Genomic DNA, 11,396 nt, shown 5'->3' with positions numbered 1-11,396 from the left:
ATCACCTACCCCTCCCTAATGCTCCTCTTTTTAGGTTTAAAACTGGATCTGTGAATTCCACTGGGGCCCTTCCATCCCAATGGAATTGGGCCCCTGCATGCAGGAATTTGTTCAATAAATACTCTTTGCTTTTGTGTACTATTTGAGTCTGGGTTATCATTCTTCAGCCATTCATGGACCCTAACATTTCCAGTAAAAACCCTCTCCATTTGGGAAGCCAGTCATAAAGTATATACATTGAAGACCATATGCTGTTCCAGTCTCCAAATTATTTTCACAACCATAAATTCAGTCCTTTTATTATTACTTTTTACATTAGCATACAAAGAAACAGATTTCATTACAAAGCTTCCACACATGTGTGCCATTCTACTGTATTCACACCCCCTACCCCAATACCCCATTATACAGTGATGCCACACACACACACACACACATACAGCCCTCTTCTATGACCCTCCACAGCTCTGATTGGTTTCTTTCCTTCCTCCCAGGTAGTACTAATTTCTGTTTTCATCTCATGTGTATGCCATTAAACTACCCTCCTTCAAATTGCAGTAAATTAAGCAGATTACCTAGGATAATTTTGCTGATGTTCGAAATCAAAGTTTCCAATTTTGTAGGCAAGAAATAACAAGTTTCAGCTTTTATTCATTGCAAGAATGAGCCAGGTATCAAAGCATTTCCTTTGAAAATCACTCCTGTGAGGAGGAAAATCAAGCTGCAGAAGAGAGTAGTGCTTCCCCTTAAGAAGACCAGACAATTATGCAAGATGTCCTATGAATGTTCCCTCCCAGTCCACTGCTGCAAATAATAGTTCCGTGTAGCTCTTTAAAGATCTCCACAGAAAACGCTACAGGGGAAAAAGAACTTGGGAAGTAAGTCAGCCTCAGATTTCTAGTTGATCTAACAACCTGATTTTTTAAAATGAAAGTGGGATCTTACACAATGAGCAACACACACAACATATGTTCAACTGTTGTCATGCTTTCGTGGATCCCGACATGCAGTAGCTGGCTCAAGTTATGAACTGTTTCCTTCTTAGGAATCTTGGAAGTCTGCATGTGGATTGCTGGCTTCACATCAGTCTGACAAATGCTAAGGTCATTACGGAAAGGGGGAACCTCAATTTTAAAAAATGTCCCCATAGGCCTGTAGGCAAGCCTGTGGTAACTGATGATGGATGTGGGATGTTCCACCTCACGATGGGCAGTGCCAGCCCTGGACTAGTGGTCCTGGATGGTATATAAAAGCAAACTCGGCAAGCCATGGAGTGCAAGCCAGTAAGCAGACCTGGCCTCTGTGTGGCAAGGCAGTTCCTGCCCCACTTTCTCTACATGGTGGACTACAGGATGTAAGATGAAATAAACCCTTTCTTCTCCAGGTAACTTTGGTCATGGTGTTTTATCACAGCAATAGAAACTCCAAGACAGAAATTGGTACCAGGTCATAAGATACTGCTGTGACATAGCTGACTATGCTTTTGGGAGGGCTGCGGAAACATTTGAACTTTTCTATGGAAAAGCTATGAGAGCTCAGAGCTTGGGGGCCTGTTCTGTAGGAACTTAGAAGAGAATGCTGGAAGCAACACAGACAATGAAGACCTGGCTTGTGAAGTATCAGAGGAAAGTTTAGAAAAGCTCTCAAAGAATCTCTCAGGGCAATGTGTGTGATATTTTTAACAAAGAAGTGCTAAAGCGAAACTTGTGCTGGGCTCAGACAATTGACAATCCACTAGGGCTGAAAAATCAGCTGTGATTAAAAAGAGTATCATTGAGGTGAAATCTTCTGTGAAGTGTTTCCTATGGGTCAGCACACAGAAACTGTGGTCCAGAGGACGCCAAGGCTTTACCTTAGACTGGCAGCCAACGTTGGTAAGAAGTGAGCCCTTCCCTGATGGTATTGGTCTCTAAGACATTAAGGTATCATGGAGAATTCCTAAGACTTGGCACTGTTAGGGGCTGCAAAAGACCACTGGTAAATGTTCAACTGCAACTGCAGTATAAGTTTCAGAACTACAGAACTGAAGAGAAGTTGAGGCATGGTACCTTGTGGCGGGGCCAGAGTCTCTAAAGAGCAGTCAGGAGAGGCTACTGGTGAAGGCGCATCCCAGTTGCAATGGAGACCACAACATTTTGGAGATGCCAGTACCACTGGATTGCAAACAAAGACAACTGCCGCTGTGGAGTGGAGCCAAGTGAGTCTAGCCAGACTGTGTGTGCTGGGGCAAGTTCTCTGGAGCTTAGAAGATGGCGAGTCTGACCCTGAGTTTTACATACTTAAACTTAGTTTTGCTTTGATTTGACTGCACCTGTGCTTTCGTTTTTCCATTTTGGTGTAAGAACGTTTTTAAACTTTAAAAAAAAAAAAAAACATGTGCCAGAGTCATGAGACCTTGGATATTTCAGAAAAATTTTGGAATTTTAAAGAGACTTTTGCGTTTTAGAGAAACATTGCAATCTAGAAAGCCTTTCTGATATTTTAAGGAGAATGCACTTTTTGAATGTTTGAATTTCTAAGAAGCGTGGGACTTTTAAAGTTTTATTCTCTAATATTAATATGAGATCTTGGGGATGAATAGGAAAGGAAAGATTACAGATGAAGAATAATGTGTTTGTGTGTTAAGTTTATGCTGGCTAGTTTTATGTCATAAACTAGTCATTTTAGAAGAAAGACCCTCAATTGGAAAATTGAACACTCCAGATTGGCCTGTGGTGCAATTTCTTGTTCAGTGATTGTTGTAAGGTGGCCTAGCTCATTTTCAGTGCTACCACCCTTGGGCTGGTGGTCTTGGATGATAAAGGAGGGCAGGCTGAGCAAGCTGTGGAGAACAAGCCAGTACCAGACTCCTCTATGGCCTCTGCGTCACTTCCTGATTCCAGGTTCCTGCTGTGACTTCCATGAATGATGGAGAAGCTGGAAGATGAAATAAACCCTCTCCTGTTCAAGTCACTTCTGGTCAAGCTATTTTGTCAAAGTTACAGACACCCTGACCAAGAAAAATGGGTATGTTTATCATTATACTAAACATTGCATGTGTGTGCATGCATGCACATGCACGAACACACACACACACACACACAGAGTAGCAAAAATGTAATAGTAAAGGAAATCTCCTACTTCACATTTCACATTTGCACATGTAACACGGTGTTGTGAATGGGAATGTTCCCCACAGGTTCGGATGTTTGAATACCTGTTCACCAGTTGGTGGTGCTGTTTGGGAAGGCTTGGGAGGTGTGCCCTTGCGGGAGAAACTGTCACTGGTTCAGGCTTTATGATTTCAGAGACTTAGGGCATTCCCTGTTCATTGTCTCTGCTTCCTGCTTGCAATTTCAGTTGACCTTTCAGTTGTTCCTGACACCATGCCTACAGCCTGCTTCTATGATTCTCTCTAATGATGGACTCTTATCTTTCTGGAACCATAAGCCCAAATAACCTCTTTATTCTATAAATTCTCTTGGTCATTGTCTGTTTATCACAACAACAGAAAAGTAACTGGGACAACACACAAACATGTGTGTGTGTGTGTGTGTGTGTGTGTGTGTGTGTGTTCTGACAGAGCTCCTCACACATGCCAGGCAAATGCTGTGCCACAGTCCTCCCTGTTTCATAGTGGCAAACTTTTCCATGTGAATGTCTCCATGCCACCAATACATTATTGAAAAAAATCAACTCTGGAAGGTCTATTAAACCTTTCTACTCTCTAGGATCGCCTGAAAGATATAACAAGGGCAACGATACTTAGTGTTTTTCATTGGAAGCATGCATCTAATTGTAAATGTATACAATCCATTACAAAAATATCCTACCAATAGTACCAAGTTTTTAATCTGGTAACATTAACTGTGAATTAAAATATCTCCTCCTAACTAACTTTGAGCTTTTCTGTCTTTAAACTGCTGGCTGCAATCCTAACCACATTACAGAGAAATGTTTTTCAGATGTGTTAATCTCACTCTGTCAGGCTGGCCATGAAAAATCAATGCTGGGAAGTAGCTGAAATTCGTCAAGAATAAAAGAGCAGCATGCTGCGTTATTAGGTCTTCAAGAAACCCTAGATTCACCCCTCAATTTAAAAGATTAAAATGGAAACTTTTTACAACCAATTTCATACAAACCCAAAGATTTTGAAAATGAATCTTCAACAAACTTGTCAGTTGCTGTCACATCACGACCCCAAATAGCTTCTTGAGGCAAAGGCCAAAGCCTGGCAAATTTTATGCCACTGTCAACATAGTGTGAGCCTCTTGTTACAGCCAGCAGGCAACGTACAGAGACACAAACTTCTCCATCTCATTGGGAATTGGAGCAGACTGGAATGAGACTCTATGAAATTTCCCATTCTGTTTAAAGAAAACTAGGCATCTGTATGAACAGTATAACAAAAATCCAGGCACAAAGGTGCTGGGCCAAATTCTTTCTAGTGAGAGCTGTCAGGAAAGGAAAAGTTGCTACAGTAATTGCTTAGACTGATATATCCTTGACATGAAATGGTTGTTCTTTCACTTCTGGGCAGAGTTAATTTAAAATAATGGTTAAATAAAGCCATTCCTAAAGATTGTGCTCCCTCCCTCCTCCTCACAGGGACATAACCACAGGCCATCTTCTTACTTGGAAACCCATTTCTCTCTTGCACAGCAAACTATCTAAACTGTAAGACTCTAGCTGAATATGCATACCGAATCAAAGGTGTGGCCACTAATTCCTACAGTGTCTGGTTAGAAGGTAATGTAAGGGATAAATTTGACTGATTTGTGTTGCTTCTTGGTTAACTGAGTTAAGAGCTTAGCCTCAGGTGGCCTGAAACTCACTATATTGATTAGACTGATCTCTAATTTGCAGAGACCCTCCTGGTGCTGACTCCTAAGACCTGGGGTTACAGGAGTGTGTCATCAAGCCTGGCTTTTGAATATAAGCATATAAAGTAGCCCCCCCCACACCCCACATTTTTAGTTGTATACACAAGAAAAATAAAAACCTGTGTCTACATGTGCACACAAAATGCTCATGTCAGCATTATACAAATGGGGTGGGAGATCAATTTGACTACCAATAAACTAATGAATAAACACATGGTAAAGATTAAAACATGGTTTACCAATAAAGCACACTACCCTGGTGAGCCTTGAAGAAGTTATGCTAAGAGAAAGAAGAAAGCCACCCACGAAACACTAAGCGATACCTAATCCTACTCTATGAAGTCAGAAGGCAGAGGAGCTGTTCCCAGATTTGAGGGTGGAGAGGTAAGAATGTAACAGCCCCGTGGTCCACCTCAACCCATTCTATTCTCTCCATGTCAGTTACAGATTGTGGTGGTTGTTTTAACTGTGAATCCTAGGCTTCCTACCCTTGTGTTCCCTTTACATCAGCAAGCCCTACTTTCTTCCTCCAAAACTCACGCTCTGTTTCCACGTGTACTCTCCTCTCACATCTCCCAGACTACAGTGTGAAGGCTCTGCCCAATCAGTCCCTTGCCCACTACCCAACATGATCATGCTTTCCCTACTTGCTCATTATGTTCACTTTCTTTCTAAATCTATGTAAAGTTGGTGTCACCTTCATCCTTTTATCTTCCCTCCTATTTTCATATGGTTTATGTGGTGGTTTGAATATGCTTGGCCCACGGGAAGTGGCACTATTAAGAGGTGTGGCCTTGTTGGAGGAAGTGTGTCAATGTGTAGGTGGGCTTTGAAGCTCCCCAGTGCTCAAGTTCTGCCCAGGGTTCTCACCTAGAGAACTTCCTCCTGGGTGCTTGCAGAAAAGAGTTTCCTTCTGCCTCCTTCAGATCAAGATGTAGAGCTCTCAGTTCCTTCTCCAGCACCATGCCTGCCTGGATGCTGCCATGTTTCCCGGCATGATAACAGACTGAACCTCGGAAACTGTAAGCCAAGCCTAACTAAATGTTGTCATTTATAAAAGTTGTCTTGGTCATGGTGTCCCTTCACAGCAAAAACTACTAAGACCATTCATTCCTGTCATCATTAATTTCCTCTCATCATTAGTGCTTCAGCTTAAATGCTATAGCCTCTGAAAAGCCAACCTAAATTATTTTCATATGAGTTATCATAGAACTTAATATAATTGATTTTTTTTCTTGATAGCATCCAATAGCACACGTCTGCCCAAATGACACACTGCATGTCTCCCACACAATTTATTCATGACTGTATTCCTATAATCAAGACCTGTACCTGCATCTGGTGTGCACTCAGTCGACAGCTACTAAATTATAATGAGTGACAATAAGATAAAGCTCAATATCTCCTGGGAAATGAGAAAACAGATCCAGGTCCTAAAGACCATAAGAAATAATCAGATTCTAGGTAGATGAGCTGAGTGTAAAGGATAAAGATGAAGCCTTCATTTCTCGCTAAAGTCATGGTGCGGTTTGGTTAATGAAAAATGAGCTGTTAAGCAGAACAAATACAGACGTGATTAGATGTTAAACATCAATATAAACAGTGATGGGGTAAAGAATGGGGGTCAGAACAATAATATTTTAAAATACTTTATATAAGAAGAAAAAAACAAACATTCTAACCATACCTATGTCAAAAAGAATCTTTTATTTTTAACAAATAAAAATCTTTTATTTGTTAAAAGTGGACTTGGAAAAACAAACTGAACGTGAGTACAGCCTTTGAGAAGTCACTGAATGTGCTAGATGGTTGGTGGGACGGTCTGGATCCAAAGCTGGTATCCTCATAACTATGAAACCTGGGAGTTCATTTAGGAAGAGGGGGGAGGGGCGTCCAGGCCCCAACCAATGTGAATGAACAGCGTAGACATAGAATAGCAGTGAGCCTTACGTAACTGTAGTACCAGTACAGAATAGAACCAGGATGAATCCAGCTTTCGTCTTTCCAGTACTTAAATATTAATCCTGATGTATAGTCATTTTCTTCCATACACCGTGCCTTCCTACTTATAAAAGTACGCATAATCCTGACCTATCTGAAGCTGCCTGTGGGGTCTTTGCCTACGGAGAGGAAACAGACTGTACAACGGGGACTAGCTAACTTAGATCATGAATCACCGACTCCCCGGGCTTCATTTTCAGGTTGAAGCAGCCACTGTGTTTGTTCCTGTTCTAGTTTTGAATCCAAATGGAACCATTCTAGCAGTTACTCCTGGATAATATAATTTATTTTCTTATCCAGTGTTCTGCTTTTGATCACCTCCTTCCGGGAAATAACAGAAGAAAGCATCTGTGTGTGGGCGGCGGGGCTTTTCTAGTACCTGGTTTCCATTTCATTTCCAGCTGTTTTATTCTCACTAGCTCTCCCAAATTAAGGAAAGTAATGTCACACTGAAAAAAAAAATTTTTTTTTTCAAAGTAAAAAAAAAAACGAAGAAGAAGAAAAAGAAAAAGAAAAGAAAAGCCAGATTCCCTGCGGCTGCCTTGCCAGGTCCTAAGTAGCAAGAGTCTCCTGGGAAACTGACGTAAATGTCATCCTCCTAGCGTCACAGCTACCCTTCGGGTTGCTGTCAGCCCTGTGCTCTTTTGGTAGACTTCTTCCGACGGTACCCGGAAGCCACCCCAAGACCGTCCCTCCTTTCTCAGATGGCATTAAGCTAATGATGCAATCCTCATAAGCTTCGCCAAAGACCTGCTTTTGATTCTGCTACATGGGAAGGGAAAGTCTTTTCTTGGTCTTAGTCCTTCTGCGTGGGCTAGTCCTTCTGCGTGGGCTAGTCCTTCTGCGTGGGCTAGTCCTTATGCGTGGGCTAGTCCTTCTGCGTGGGCTAGTCCTTCTGCGTGGGCTAGTCCTTCTGCGTGGGCTAGTCCTTCTGCGTGGGCTAGTCCNTGCGTGGGCTAGTCCTTCTGCGTGGGCTAGTCCTTCTGCGTGGGCTAGTCCTTCTGCGTGGGCTAGTCCTTCTGCGTGGGCTAGTCCCTTTCCTACCAATTATCAGGCAAGAAAACCCCTCACAGACTTGCCAATTTAATGGAGGCAAGTCCCTGATTGAGGCTTCCTCCTCCAACATGTCTCTAGTTTGTATCAAGTTGACAGAAACTAACCAGCATTCTCCACGAGCCTTTGCAAAACCTCCCGCCCTAAGAATCTGAAATGCACACTCTCCATTTTTTTTTCTACCTTCCTGACACATCATATTCCCTCCTCTAAACCGGGCTGGCTTCTCCATTTCATCCACTATCCGCAGCATTGTGCCACAGCAGCATGCAGGCATGCACTGATCACAAATGACAGTGGCTCAAGTTCCAGAGAGTAAGTAGAAGACCAAGGTTTGGGGTGATTATGAAGTTTTCCCAAGGATGAAGCCGTGTTGAATCCTGGCAGTGCGATTTCAGAAACAATGCTGTTTAAGTACAATGCTGTAGGTCTTTTCTGAAGGACCACACCCCGTGTCCAATGCTCTTTTAGGTACTTCATCCCGAATCTAGCTTTTGTATCTCCAACACAATTCATCTTCCCTCACCAAGATCAACTGACCCCTCTCAGCTTATTGTAGGAAAATGTCACCCTCCCCAGGGGTCTTAGCCTTGAAACCTTCCTCAAGATTCTGAGCTCACTGCTCATCGTTGTTCCTCACTCAGCATCCTCGGTCTGAATATCCTGAATCTCGGTGTCTCTCATCCTCTGTGTCAGTCAACCCTACCGACTCACTCCTGCTAAGCAATGTCCTGGATGTCCCCCTTCATGTGCCATCCAGACAATTCAAACAGTTGAGGTGGTTGGGATAAAGCGGTATATCAAATATCTCCAGGACAGAACATTTTTATAGGGTTACTGATCAGAGGACCACGGAGATTCTAACCCAGGTAATCACTTTTGCTCCCATTATCGATCTGCTGCTGCAGTAGGTAACTATGTCATCTGTCCCTGGACTCTGGAAGGAATGTGAGGTGTGTGAGGAAATGGCTCTGATGAGCCACTGAAGGGAGACAGACAAAACAGCACTGGGAACAAGAATCCTGTAAGTTGTCCCTGACCTCTGTTCCAGAAGCACTGTGGATCTTTCGATCCTTGAATGGAAGATGCTACATAAGCATGAGTATGAGCTTTAAGTATTTCTCAAAGACTCGTTTCTCACTTCCTCCTTTCTTCCCCGCTAAGCTTATTATAGACAATCTGAATAAATCATTTACATGCTAGGGAGAAAAGAAATTGTACTTTCAAAGCTACGCGTTATTTTTAAAGCTGACCCTGTGTGTGGTCACTGTTTTTCTAATGCCACTGTTTCTAAATTTCGGGTTGATTTCAATTATTTAAAAAACATACTTTAAAACATTCTATCTATAATAGCGTTTTTTAAAGATTACAAAACGTCAACAAATGTTAGTTTCCATTTTTAAAGTCATTATGATTTAAAACATAATGGTCTCAGTGTCCCCTGGCCATCCCTGATCCTGCTATGATGCTGATGCCATGATGCTGATGCCATCTCTATTTGCCATTGAAGAATTACAGACATTTAGGATTATCACAGTGGGGGAACTACGCAGACAGCAGACACTAGTTGTCTGCCAGTGTGAAGCATTACAAATGTTTTTCCTTCAAACAGAATTTAGTAAGATTAAGTCAAATTTCCCTTTCCTTTTTCCTGACCATATAAGATATACATAGAGAGCAATAGGCAAAGTTAACACCAAGAAAATTATTTCCAAAATTTGTTTCCAAAATTAGATGCAAGTGGGTCTTGATTCTACTTATGTTTGGAGGACAGGGTTGGGCATTGGCAATCAAATGCTACTTGTGGAAATAGAATTTCTATAATCTTTCCAGGAGCTGTGTCAATTTTGACTCACTGTCCTTTAAGTTGACAGATGGCCTTCTGCTCTGTACCCAAAGCTCTTTCCTCATACTGGATTTCCTCACCCTGACTTGATACAGGGTTTACACCTAGTCTTACTATACCTTGTTATGCTAACAAGGGAGGCCTGCTTTCCATTCTGAAGGAAAAGAGAGAAGTGGGTCTGGGAGAGAAAAGGAGGAGGAAGAGGAGGAGGCTGGGAGAAGTTGGGGTTGGGTGAAGAAAAACTTCGGACAGATGTATTTATTGAAAACCAAAAACAAAAGGAAAAAAAGTCGAATTATTATGAATTACCTATTTGCATTGAATAAAACAGTGATCTTTCTTTCTCCTTTAAGTGCAACCATGAAAACCTTAATATGAATAAAAATCAAAGCTCTTACATGTTAATTTTTTTACGATTTTTAAAAACAGAGGAAAATTTACATGGCTAAGCCAACCTACAGAGATAAAATGTTTAAACTAAAGTTACCTAAGGGAATGAATGATTTTTTTCATTATTTAAGTGATTCAACACTGTGGAATAAACTCAGTTTCTTAAAAAGAGAGAGAGAAGGCAGCAGTTAAGTGCAGTATGCACAAATGTGACATTAAAAACTCTGGGTCCCTAAACATGTACTAGCAAAACTACAGGAAAACAGACTTTGCGAAGCATTTATTCCTCTACGTGACTGTACAGACCAGTGCTAGTCTTTTGGACACAAGAACCTGATGTTGAGTGGCATCCTATGGGTTAGATGTCCTAGTCACTTTTGGCTTTAAGTAGACCCCTCCAATAATTTTCACAACAGTCACAACATACGCTGCAATCTCCAGTAACACTCCATAACACTTGACTTAAAAAAAATACTCTAATTATTTTCAACACTCCATAACACTTGACTTAAAAAAAAATACTCTATTTTCAAGTCCTCTGTTTTTTACTTAGTGGCTCTTATGGGGTTTGTATTTTGCCCCAAGGCTACATAAAACAGAATGAGGGGTTGATAAGCAGTTAGCATAGCTCTCTTATCAGCTGTTTACCCCTAATGACTCAGGGCTATAAAATCTCTGGATCCACCTTCCTTCCTTCCTTCCTTCCTTCCTTCCTTCCTTCCTTCCTTCCTTCCCACAGAGCCTGCCACTTCATGATTCACCTTCAGAGGGTGAAAGAATTCCAACTCCCTTCATCGGGCTCTGCAGGCTTTCATGACCAACAAACCATTCACTGGCACTTTCTGATTTGATTGTTCCTCACGAGTAGTTCCTCATAATGTCCTATCTGTTGGTGTCCTGTCTTTCTATTCAACATTGCTTATTTTCAAAACCCAGTGCAAATACCGGCTCCTTGGAGACGTCTCCCTGACCTCTCCACAGAGCTCAGAACTCAGAGAACATTGTACCAGCAGCCCCAGTGCTAATTCAGTTTCCTCTGGGTCTGTTCACCTTGAGAGGAAAGACTTAGCCTCTCCCTCTTTAGTTATCTGTCAGAGGGAGGGGGCTTGGCAAGGACTGTTTTTTCTTTTTTCATTAAGATGAAATTGAAAGTTAGAATGTAGTTCTTCAAAATTCAATTTAGGTATCATACTGTAATTAAATATCCTCAGTGGAAATGGACAAAGCCTCCAGGAAGCAACGTG

General features: G+C 41.8%; 1 protein-coding gene across 22 annotated transcripts in view; it reads right to left on the bottom strand.

The window, feature by feature from the left end:
• Positions 1 to 11,396, bottom strand: part of Camk2d (calcium/calmodulin dependent protein kinase II delta) — a 265,931-nt gene that overhangs the window by 240,110 nt on the left and 14,425 nt on the right. The gene's annotated exons all lie outside the window — the stretch shown is intronic.

Source organism: Mus caroli, chromosome 3, assembly GCF_900094665.2.
Source record: "Mus caroli chromosome 3, CAROLI_EIJ_v1.1, whole genome shotgun sequence".
NCBI classification, from domain to species: Eukaryota; Metazoa; Chordata; class Mammalia; order Rodentia; family Muridae; genus Mus; species Mus caroli.
The sequence above is the reverse complement of the archived record's forward strand: the minus strand, read 5'-3'. Positions and strand labels throughout refer to the sequence as shown.